Source organism: Stylophora pistillata, chromosome 2 (assembly GCF_964205215.1).
Source record: "Stylophora pistillata chromosome 2, jaStyPist1.2, whole genome shotgun sequence".
Classification (NCBI taxonomy): domain Eukaryota; kingdom Metazoa; phylum Cnidaria; class Anthozoa; order Scleractinia; family Pocilloporidae; genus Stylophora; species Stylophora pistillata.
In genome coordinates this window covers 4,129,701-4,142,755 of record NC_142520.1, presented here as the reverse complement: position 1 = coordinate 4,142,755, position 13,055 = coordinate 4,129,701, and the positions used below count along the sequence as shown (strand labels likewise).

At 38.0% G+C, this 13,055-nt stretch overlaps 1 pseudogene across 1 annotated transcript; it reads right to left on the bottom strand.

Annotated features, from left to right (window-relative positions):
• Nucleotides 1–10,054: 10,054 nt before the first annotated feature.
• On the bottom strand, nucleotides 10,055–11,366 carry LOC148736737 (uncharacterized; annotated as a pseudogene). Its single transcript, XR_015996977.1, has 3 exons — nucleotides 10,974–11,366; nucleotides 10,684–10,794; nucleotides 10,055–10,454 (listed from the first exon to the last, which is right to left on the bottom strand). The product of XR_015996977.1 is annotated as an uncharacterized LOC148736737 (transcript).
• Between the last annotated feature and the right edge of the window lie 1,689 nt (nucleotides 11,367–13,055).

The following is a 13,055-nucleotide window of genomic DNA, read 5'->3' as shown; positions in this document are numbered from 1 at the left end:
ATTGTCCAACGACATCTCCCGGAAGCTAACTGTTATGCAGATGACTCACAACTATACCTTTCTTTTAAGCCTGATAAAGTGACGAGCCATCAAGATGCTATTATCATCATGCAAAATTGCATAGATGATATCCGCCTATTGATGAATCAAAATAAACTCCTTCTCAACGATGAAAAAACAGAGTTTATTATTCTGGGGACCCGGCAACAACGGTCACAATTTAATATCTCTTTGATTACTGTTGAAAGTTCCCAGGTTGAAAGATCATCTGTTGTCAAAAACCTTGGTACTTTTCTTCACGACAAACAATCTATGAATGTTCATATAAACAAAGTTTGTAATGTATTATTTTATTATATTCATAATATCTGGCGCACTAGGAAGTACTTATCGCCAAACTCTACAGAGACTTTGATCCATGCTTTTATTACCAGCAGCTTGGATTACTGTAACAGCTTGCTTTATGGTACCCCTCAAGTACAAATTGACAAGCTATAAAGGGCTCAAAATGCAGCCGCTAAGCTAATCTTTAAACAACCTAAGTTTAGCCATTACACCACGGTTATGTCAGCTTCACTGGTTACCAATGAGGTACCGTATAGAACTTAAGATTCTTTTATTGTGTTTTGAGGCAATGCACGGTATGGCACCCGGCTATATTTTTAAGCTTATTAGCGTTAAAATTCCCACTAACTATGAGCTAAGGTGGAATCAGAAACTTCTGCTCAAGGTCCCAAGTGGTAAGATGTTACCCACATTGGGAGCGAGGGCATTCTCCTATGCTGCACCACGTCTCTGGAATGACTTACCGAGTGACATCACTGGCCTTCACTCCTTCTCTAGTTTTAAACGTAGTCTTTAAACCTACCTTTTTACCCGGGCTTTTAATCTTCCATCTCAATAGCGTAGTGCTTTTTAATATTCTATGACACTTGGTTAGTGCTTTTTAATTTCTCATCTCATTAGGAAATTTGTAATTTTACATATATAAATATATATATATATATTTTTTTTTTTTCCTACATTTTCTTTATTTTCATGTAAAGCACATTTGATCATGTATATGGAATTTGCGCTATATGAATTTCAATTATTATCAGCGGCACCTGAGGGAGATATATGTAACTCTTTCGCCTCTTACTTTGATTCCTTGTACGAATAATGCCGAATTAGAACTAGAGAAAAGCAAACTATCTTGATTTTCCATGATTTTATAGGCTTGGTGTCTGGGCATGCGTGGTGATGATTCCGTTGGTAGGGATCACGTGAATATTTGGTCTTCTGTCGCCCTCGTACATAGCGTTCGTCAATATTTTCACGCTTTTCAACTCAACCCAAGTAAACTTAACAAAATGTTTAGGGAAGGAAAAGTTAGTTAGTGGATTCACCACTAAATGAGATCCTTCCGTTTTAAGGTCAGAAGTCAGAGTTTATCTCTGCTGATATCAGATGTCTATGATAAGTTCTAAGCTCTTTCCTGACACACAACTAACCTTTAAAACGAACGTTCTATCCCATTAGCACATGCTTGGAAAACTACCCTAGACGGCGACTGAAACTTTCAACAGTTTTTGCGTCCTTAAGTAACATTGTTAGCAAGAGAAAAAAAGAGAAAAACAGATCATCAGAATTTAAATCTTTGTCCATAAAAATATAGGCCACTCTTTACAATTTTATGAGAAAGTGCACTTCAGGAAAAACTTAATGAGACAATTGAAATATCTCTATTTAGTTTCAGTTATGACAATTTTTTTTTAATTCAAATGGAGTCAATTTAGGATATGGCAAGAGGACACTAGGGGCCTCACAATCATGATTGTGATCGAGATTGCGACACTTTTTTCGATCGTATGATATTCCATTATATACCTGAGGCGTGTAAAAAGTACACGTAAAGGCTATAAGTTGTATTACCCCTTCCCTACTAGCTTACAAGGTGGTAAACTGTTTGTGATGAAACAGTGCAAAATACAATATGACTTCCCACATATAATTTAACAGGGCTTCTTAATATTTCTCCTTCAACTGCTTTCTGCAGGTCCTTACGTGGGAATTGGTTTTAATAAAACCGCCAGTTGCTTTGTTTTGTTTTGTTTTGTTTTGTTTTTGCTTTGTTTTTGTTGTTGTTGTTTTTTTTTTGTTTGTTTCTTTTTTAGTCTGATGACTGCTTTTCTTACTGCTTTCCGCATGCCCTCTAGTTGGTCTGGGGACGGTTGTTTCCCTAAATGCTACGAGCAAATCTTACACCGAGTGCAGCTGCAATCTTTTCACTCACTTCCAGTTCTTATGCAGTTTGACAGAAAGGGTTTAACTAAGGTAGGAATATTAATTAACAGCCATCACTGAATTTCACTAGGCAGTAAGACAATGATACTTTTCCCCACGTCTGCATTTAGCAGGGCTTACACAAGGTAACCTTTTTCTGTAATTATAAATTCAACCACTTTTTTTGTATTAATTTTCGAAAGGCGAAAAGGACGAAAAGGCGCTGGAAAATCTCACATACGTGAGCTTAGCCTTTTCTTTAGTTAGAATCACTTTAACGATCATCCGACCACACAAGAAGCAAACCGAGATTATAGACCCAACAAAAACTGCTATCAGTTTAGACGTGTAAATACCTAAAAGCAGCCATGATTGATATAAACCAGGTCAAATGATCTTTCCTTTCACGAATTATAACAAGGCTATATATAAAATGAGGATAGAACTGAAATAGAAAAGATTTACAAATATGTAGTTTATTTTTGTTATTGTTATTATCATTATGACGCAGTTTATTGAACTTCAGCATGCCAGGAAAAGAAAGTTTCATAGGGCGCACAGCGTAACCTATGAAACTACACATTGTTGCGCTTATAAAAAAAACTAAAAACCTATTGGCTAGCATAGAACATCATTTAAAATACAACCAATACTAATATAACATCGCTAATTTACAATCTATGATTAATATAAATGAATAAAGGCTGATAGTTTCTAAAGAAACTGTTTGGGGCTACGTCGGTGGGGGTAACGAAAAATTAATAATTTGGATATATCAACAAAGTTGAAGTAGTAAATTGACTCTCGTAACGATTAAAAAAGCTGACGTTTCGAGCGTTAGCCCTTCGTCGGAGCGAATAGAAGAAATGTGGGTTGTGTGTGCTTTTAAAAGCAGAAAATGGAGCTACGTTATTGGTGGGAACATGGCAACGAGAAAAACAAGAATAAATTAGTGGAATGAAAAGCGTTCGTTGATCCCTCTGGGATTTAGACAGCCGGTTTGAAAGATGAGCTTTTGTTCAAGAGTTTTACGGCTTTCCGTGCTACCTAAGTGTAAGGAAAGACCGCAGATTGCCATATGTTGCTTAGAATGATTAGGTAAATTAAAATGTCTAGCGACTGGTTTCGATGTTTCCTTGTCATTCCTTTCCACGTCTCGAAGGTGTTCTCGGAATCGGTCACCTAGTCTTCTGCCTGTTTCGCCGATGTATATCTTTTTGCAATAAGTGAAAGTTATACGATAGATTACATTGACGGAGGTGCACGTGAAGTGATCGGAGATCTGAATGGATCGTTCAGGTCCCGATATTTTATCAGCGTTGTGAGTGAAAGGAAACGTTTTGCATTGTGCAGGAGCGCATTTAAAAATGCCGCGTTCGTCATTAGTCTGAAAAGAACTTCTGACCAAAACATTGCCTATGTTTTTGTCACGTTTGAATGAAATATGAGCGGAGGCTGGGAAAAGATAGTGCTTGTCTCTGTATCGTTTTCAAGTAATTTAAAGTTTTTAACAATGATCGATTTAACTGAGTGGTTGTGAGGGTGAAACGTGAGAGTGAATGGAATGCGGTCGGAATCTTCCTTATGCGCTTTTTCCAACATAAATGGAGTGCAATGATAGTCAATGAATCATTTATTAATATCAAGCGTATTTCATGCGCCCGTTGCAACGGATGAAATAATATAAGAGCAGGTGAAAATCGATAGTGCGGAATAAATTGTGAATTAAAACATAAGGTATCAGTCATATGCGCATCGAGTACACATAGTGTCATCTTGATGATACTTTGTAAGTGAATCGATTGATACAAGTCTCATCTAACAACATTGCATTTACGTCAAGTAAGACCAGCAATGATGAACCAAGTTCTGTATGGTTTGGCAAGCCCATTTCATCTAGTGGCGTTCCTTCTTAGTGAGTATTGTCATCAACATTATCATTTTACCAGAGTAAGAGGCAACAATCACTTTTGAATGGTTTAATCAGTTATTGGAAAGTCCCAAAATGGCGTTCTATATAGTAATTACCTTCCTCCAATTCTGAAAATTTAATTCGGGTAGAAAACTGCATTCTTGACAGTGAAAGTTTTATGACAACAAACAGTGTTATGCAGATATATGGGAGAATTTTTTTTTTTTGGGGGGGATCAATACTACACTTACAAATCAATAGATGATAAAAGCGTGGATTTAAACAATTTTTAGTGATGAGTACCTTATGATCATGATTGTAACGGAATACGCTACCAAAGCTACGGTATATCTTATCAAAAGTAGCTTTATAGCGTGAAAATTCTAGAATGAGTGTTGTCGTTATACCTCGTTGTTTGCTGTATATCGATCAACTTGTGAGAAGGTACCATTTTGTAGCAACACTGTATAGAGGCAACACCGTCTTCATCGTTCTGTGCGACGAAAGAGGGTTTTCGACAAATTATAAGATGAAATTTTTAGAAGTGGTCGATGTAAAATTCCTCTCGTTTTAATTTGAACTGCATCAAACAGATGTTTAGGATAAATGCTCGAGCTGGGCTTAAAGACGCCCAGCCAGAAAATCAAAAAGCTAAAAGAAAATGAAAAGGGCATATCATAGTTTCCTTTCTCAAAATTGTATTCTAAAAAGGAACGAAAAACTGTAATAATACTATAAGTTAACTTGCTATTAAAACAAGCGAAGCTAGGCAGTTTTATATTTCATTAGTACCCAAGATGACGAGCATCTTGGCTTTTCATTAATAATCAAAATTTGAAGAAATTATGCGATCAACGCATCAGCTATTTTCCACATAATAGAAACATATTTTTAAACAACTATGTCCAAAAAGAAGATGAAACTGGGAACTTTTAGATATTTTACGTTGTCTGCTTAATCTATTAGCCAAGGGACGTTCCCAGACGACTGGAAATATGCAAGGATTACCCCTCTTTATAAACAAGGTGACCGCGGTGATGCTAACAATTACCGCCCAATATCGGTGATTCCAATAATGGCGAAGGTGTTTGAAAGGATAGTTTATGAACAGTTATATGCCTATTTGGAAGAGCACGATATTTTATGTCAAAACCAATCAGGGTTTCGTGCTAATCATTCAACTGTAACAGCTTTGTTGGAAGCGACAGATTCTTGGGCATATAATATTGATAACGAGAAAATCAATGGAGTCATTTTTCTAGATTTGAAAAAAGCTTTTGACACTGTTGATCATCAGATCCTTCGATCGAAACTAAACTATTATGGTATACATGGAAAATCTTTCAGATGGTTTCAGTCATATTTGGAAAACCGAACACAAAAATGCTCTGTCAACGGGTTGCTATCCAATAGCTACTCGTTGACTTGCGGCGTCCCTCAAGGGACCATTCTCGGTCCATTATTGTTCTTATTATATATCAACGATCTTCCAAATTGCTTATCAAATTGTAAACCGAGAATGTATGCCGATGACACGCACCTCACATATGCGGGAAGCAATCTTGAGAACGTTCAGTTTTGTCTAAATGAAGACCTAGAAAACGTCTTCAACTGGCTACAAGCGAACAAACTCACGTTGAACATGACTAAAACCGAATTCATGCTAATAGGGTCGAGGCAGAGACTGAATACTCTCACAGCTTCACCAACAATTAGAATGAACAATACTCAAGTGAGCCAGGTTTCAGCTACAAAATCGCTTGGTGTAATAATAGACGATAAACTCGATTGGCATAGTCACATCAAAAAACTAACGAAAAAGATCGCCTCTGGTATCGGGGCCCTAAACTGAATTAGGCACCTGATCCCAGCATCAACCTTACATCTCATCTACCAAGCTTTAGTAAAACCTCACTTTGATTACTGTGACATTGTTTGGGGTAGCTGTGGGAAAACGCTACGAGACAAACTGCAGAAATTGCAGAATAGAGCAGCCCGTGTGTTGACATTCTCTAACTATGATGCTGATGCAACTGAGCTACTCGAGTTTTTAGGGTGGAAAAGTCTTGCACGCCAGCAGGAAATCCATAAAGCCACCATGATGTTTAGATGTCTGCACGGGCTAGCTCCAAGGTATCTATATTCAAAGTTTACGTGACGTGACTCTGCTTATGACCTCAGGGACTCTGAAAATAAGCTTAATGTTCCACTACTGCGCACTAATTATTACAGAAAAAGCTTTAGCTACAATGGCGCCACATTATGGAACAGTTTACCACGCGATATAAGGAACACAGAGTCTCTGGGGTTATTTAAACGTAAGATCAATGACATTTTTTAAGTCTAACGCACGGCATTCACGGAAAACAGCTTTAGTGTTATAGTATGTAGTTTTAATTTTAAATATCTTAGCGTATGTGATATGTATTTTTATAGGCTGATGAATTGATCGTGTCTAAATAAAGATTACAATGCTCGAAAGGGAAGTCTTAGACAAAGATAAGTTCAAATGAATAAAGGCTGATAGTCTCGAAAGAAACTGTTTGGGGCTGCGTCGGTGGGAGTAACGAAATAATTTGGATATATCAACAGAGTTGAAGTGGTAAATTGGCCACAGTAACGATTACAAAAGCTGACGTTTCGAGTGTTAGCCCTTCGTTGGAGTGAATAGAGGAATTGTGGGTTGTGTGTGCTTTTAAAGGTGGAGAATGGAGCTACCTTATCGGTGGGAACATGGCAACGAGAAAAACACGAATAAATTAGTGGAATGAAAAGCTTTCGTTGATCCCTGTGGGATTTAGACTGCCGGTTTGAAAGATGACCTTTTGTTCAAGATTTTTACGGCTTTCCGTGCTACCTATGTTAAGGAAAGACCGCAGATTGCCATATGTTGCTTAGAATGATTAGGTAAATTAAAAATGTTAGCGACTGGTAGCTCCATTCTCTGCCTTTAAAAGCACACACAACCCAGAATTCCTTTATTCGCTCCAACAAAGGGCTAACGCTCGAAACGTCAGCTTTTGTAATCGTTACGGTGGCCAATTTACCACTTCAGCTTTGTTGATATATCCAAAGATAAATTCAAGTGTCATGTTAATTCTTACGTAAGATTCACGACATTACTAATGACATGTAGATCAAACCAAAACCATAATATTTCTGCGAGGAAAACTACGTTCCACTGCTGAATCAGTACTGAGTAACCTGCTAGATCCAGGCGTTATCAGCCGAGTATCTTTTTATTGTTTAAACAAAATTTTTAGTAATGTCGCAATCTGGTTGGCCAAATTGCCGCTGCCCGTGTCAAAGTGTTACGCAAAGTGTCAAGAACTGAAAGATTTGACTTTATTTGATATCAATTGCGGTCGAAAAAAAAAAAAGAAAAGAGAAAGAAAATCTGAAATCGATAAAGCTTTAGCGCACGCTGCGCCTCGTTGTTCATAAGAGTGCACACCACGTTAAACCACTGTGGTTTTATTTATTCATTGTCACCTCTATATTTATTTAAATTATATCATTACCTTTGTTATCATTACTGTAATTATTAAAATCACTGTTGTCCTTATCATTATCATCATCATAACTCTTATGTTTTCCTTTCTTATATCATAGTTATTCAGAGCTGTTGGGCAATAGCTTATCAAAGTAAGTACTACTGACACTATGAACAGTTTTTCAAGAAGCGGACTGTAATTGTGAGTAATTAATTATCAGACGAGTAGGCACTTCTTGCAATCTGTGTAGCTAAAAATTCCACCGAGTCGTTTGAATTGCAAATCACAATTTCTTTAAGAATCGTTTTGTACTTTATAATTACTTTGCTATCTCTATGCTGCTTGTGAGTTACAGGGTAGCCAAAGACTAGCAACAGTTCCAATATGGTCTCTGAAGGACTTCAATATCGGAAATGTATTTGTAAATGAAAGGGAGCCTGGTCTCTACTATCTGAAAGACGGAACAAAGCGAGGGTTCGTCAGAGAACAGCTTCAGATTGTTCCATCTAAAACTGAGTTACCTCCTGAAGGATTTCGATGATTTGAAAATTGTTCCAAATGCTTCATAAGCCTCCTTGAGTTTTTGGGATTATTTCGGAGATATTGTCCTTATTAGTTTTTCCTGGTGATTCTAACGCACTTTTGTCTTGAAATTCAATGCAATCTCAAAATTCGTCAATTTGATTTGAAAGACTTGCTTTGAATTTGAAGGCGATTTCGAAAAAATGCGTCGATCCTTTTGCCCTGAAATCATCGTTATACTTTTTAAAATGAGATTAAAGATAAAGTAATGTTTTCAAAATTAACTTGAAAACATGGTTGTTTTGACACACTTTTAGAATGAGTTGTTTTCAGGACAAAGTTTAAATTTTACCTGAAAATCAAGGCAATTTTCAAAATGTGTCAGAAACCCCCTTTTGATACTACTCCACAATTTACAAAGAAAAATAAAGCACGCAAAAGTAAAACAAACAAACCAAAATAAAAACAAAACACACAAACGCACACTTAAAAGAAAAAAAAATTGGTGCACCTCTTTGGAGATGACTACAAGTAACTGGAATGTGTACTTACAACGTGAACATCTTCGTGAGATCCTGCATAATTCTGAAGTTCCCTTAAGCAGACTTTGAATGAGGACTCCGTGACATCTTCAATCCAAACACTTGCAGCGTCACGTTTCAGTCCAGCGTGATGATGAGCAGCCGTTACAAATACTGATGGCATCACAGAAAACTTTCCCTGTTAAAAGGTAGTGCATATTAGCTTCTAAAACACTGAAGTTACACAAGTTCATCTCCTTTATTCAATCTGAAATCTCGAAAAGCAAAATACGCAGACCTGAAACTGAAAACTAATCACGTTCAAAAACTTCCACTATACAGTCTTTTATAGTCAACATTTTAATCTGTGTAAAAAAGCAACTCTTTAATGATATTTATTTTATGAATGATAATGCTAGGTCGGTACTGCGAACACGGCTCCAATTTGAAAAGAAATTGTTCTTTTCCTTTTCAAAACATTTGTAATAACACAGCTTGGTCTACTAACCAAGGAAAAACTGACAGATTTCCAAGTCGTTCCAGTCCACCATTGTGATAACCGCACTTCGTCAGCAACTCCATCCACTGGTGCCCCTTGGTAAGCTATCCAATCAACTTTCACATTAGCATTTGAGTGTCTTTCGTTGTAACCGAGCCGCCATCACACACGCGGTGGATCTATCGTAATTGACATTTTCAACCCAGGACACAGCGGCATCGTGTACGTAAGACTTGTCACTGGCGTCAATATGATTGACTGTGATCTGAACTTCGAGGGCCTTGTCAGGATAGAACACAAATGGCCTGAGGCGAATGACTTCGCAATGAGAATATCCAAGCGATGGGATGTGCGGCATGTGGCGACGACCGCGCTGAAAAGGAAATCCTAGAAAAAAAAATCAAAACCATTTGGCTACGAATAATTTTCTGTCTTCTACTTTAAATTTGTAATGGAACTCTAAACCATTTATACCAGCCAAGGCGTCATTACCAAAGAACCAACAACGATAAGATTATTGAAACCACAAAATAAAGTAGTTATTTCTCAAAATTACCCTACATTGGATAGCAGTATGAAGACCAGGACAATGTCACTTCTCCCGGCTCTAACACTGCTTCTGCCGCACTGACTTCTGACAGCCACCATTTCCGACACCCACACACCAGTCGAAATGACCACCATTACTACCAGCAGTAAGATCTACGTGGAACACCGATGCTGCCAGTACCACTGACATTGACATGTTCATTGACACTATCACCGTCATCTCTTCAGGTGTCTAGAAACGGATTTACCGATAAAAGAAACCGTTAAAGGCAAAGATTTTACTCAAATGTAACTAACCTTCACAGCTACCAGGGTGCTGTACAGTGTAGTTAAGTCGAAGGACACACATTTCCTGCCGAAACAGACACTCGTTATCGTATGTTGAGCCGTTTGATGAGTAGATAGCTTCTTGGTATGATGGACAGCTCTCTACAGAAACGCATCTAGCATCATAGGGCCCAAATGCTCTGCACAGACAGTGATAATGGCAAACGACGTCAATACAAGGGTCCAAGTCTGCGAGAAAAACGTGGAAACGTGAAAGAAGATGCCGGCAAGTTAACAAGTTTACCATCGTAGATAGTTTATTTGCAACTCCTATCTCACTTTTCAAATGCTTATGGAAGGTGGTTAATTTTTGCAGTCACCAAAACAACCGGTGGAGCGTAGAAGGGCTCTGTAAAGTTTATAGTCTGAATTAAAGAAAAAAAGAACAAGTAAATAACGAGTAGTTCTTCAAGAGTTAGAGTGAAGTGTCCACTAAGTATATTAGAAATATAAAAGAGGAAAACAGAATGGGAGAAGAGAAATCGAGGGTACTAAACTTTAAGCCGATTGAAGTTCAAACGGAGACAAAACTTAAAAAAAAGTGAAACGATAAAAGAAGGAACAATAGATACAAATAAAAATTATATTACTTACTTGACAAAAGGCGTAATTATGCTGCGGAGATGGCGAGTTAGTACTGGAAAATAACAAACTGTTGATGAAGGTAAAGTTGTCGATGCTGATGTTGTTGAAAGCTATCCAATTCTGTCGATCAAATAAAAGCTTCCATAGTTACTCTGACAAACATAGAATATTTTAGCGTTTTTCTGTCGATGATAAATTTTTCTTTCAGAATTAAGCTCAACTAAGTGTTTCTCGTCTCTTCCAATAAATTTCAATACATTTTCAGTGGACAGCACCTTTTAAAACTTGCGGTCACTTACTACTTTTAGGTTCTTGTGTGGACCATCGAAAATCTTGGCTTCCCTCAAGCAAATCTTAAAGCTGTTTACTTTCAATTCCTCGACCCACAAGGCCATGGCATCCTGAGTTCTGTTGATAACACCGTGATCGGTGTCACAAAAATAGTTGGAGGAGAAAGAAAACGCTGAAACATAAGTAGACAAGTTTTTATCCTATGCTTTTTGAGACTATGCCAATACCCTTAATTAAGGAGTGAGGGAAATACAATGAAGCACATTTAAACCTTTATTGGAAACAACCCTACCAATGATACTATTAATAATGGTAACAAATTATGAATTCAGTAAATGGCTTGAACCAGGGGGTAACATGTGAAAGTGTAGTCTGATCGTTCGGGTGAGTGTAGTCCTGAGAAGGACTGTTGTCGGTGGTAGTGACTGACGTTTCGACAACCTGTGCGGAAGTCTGATGATGACTTCCACACAGGTTGTCGAAACGTCAGTCACTATCACCGAGAACTGTCCATCTCAGGACTACACTCACCCGGACGATCAGACTACACCTTCAAATTATGAATTATCAATTATGAACTAAAGAGGGTACTGTGAGACTATAAGATAAAAAAAAAACTGAGATCAAACAGAAGAAAAGCCCGTATCATTGATAATAAATGTCGAAGGATTAGGTGCAACTTTAGCGTGTTTAAAAAGATTGTGAAACGTGTTATTCTGGGGGTTTAATAAAAGGTTAAGTGTCTTTGTTTTCGAAAGCACGTGTCGGCAAGGTCGGATCCTTTTTCCTAGCACAGAATTTTGCATTCAATCTTCATCATTTAATGGCATACCCTGTTTAATAATAAGCGCCTATGAGTTGCTAATTAGCACACATCTAACCTGTTTGAAATCGATCCTCTCACATTCCGCACCAGTTGTCCAAGAACTCAGCGATTTGGTGCCTATTTGGGATCCGTAAGTTGCTGTCTGAACAGCAATCCAGTCCACTTCTTTAGTACCGTTCGAGCTGTCTCCAAACTCCACCACACAGGCTGTAAATCTACTCTTCGTAACATCTTCAACCCAGACTGCAGCTCCATTTCTAGGATTTCGGCTCTTCTCTGTGTGGCCAACGGAGGCAAAAACGTTTACCTGCTGTCCACCGGAGAAAAGATACTGGAAGGAGATCTTCTTACAAGCAAACAGACCTGGTATGGCAGTGGTGACGTTCTCATTTCCGGCCTTGAAACCGAGAGCTGTTACGAAATAAATCAAAATCAAAAGCTTTCAAATTAGACACCTTGCTCATTGCAGTTGTACGAGAATTATGAGGTACACCCTATTTTTTGATCCGGTTGAATGTTCCATTCTCTCTCCTTGCGCCCCTCCCCCATTTTTCATTCTCTTTGTTCTCCATTTAACCCACGTTTTTATCACCATAAACAAGTCATTTAACGTCAGTAATTCAATGTTAGCTATACTGTGGCTTTATAAAGGAAAAACATATCAACATACCTTTACTTGCTGGAGCAATTAAGATAAGAACGAAGAAAGCAAAGTGCATGTTGCCTGAATTTTGGCGCTCGCGCAACATCTTGCTCAGAATGAGAAGTGTATTTCCCACTGGAAAGTATATACTCTCATAAAGATCCTTATGTCAATCATCTTTGACTGCAAGGACTTGTCCATTTCGTGAGGGCAAGTTTAATCACGGAATACTAAAGAATAAAATTTAATACGTTGATCGTAGTTAAGGAGGAGGAAATAGGAGGGGTGGGGGTGAGGGGGAAACTATGGACAGCCCTTGCCATTTCATTTTGATCCATCAGTGGCAGTGTTGGTACTTATTTAACAGATAGAGAGGTGTTGACTGCGCTCTGCTCTGTTGTCAAGAGCACGAAAGTGTAGGGGAAAACATGAGAAATAGTAGAGTGTTTCCCTCTACCTCTTGAGTGCTCTAGCCGCTACTTGAGTGGAGTTTTTCAATTTTAACACGAAATCTGAAAGATGAGTGTGCAGTCAAATCCGGCCCAATTGTGACTCAAAAACACAAAAGTTTTTTTTTCACGTAATAGTTGATTAACAAACTGCTCAAGGCATGCGTTTTAT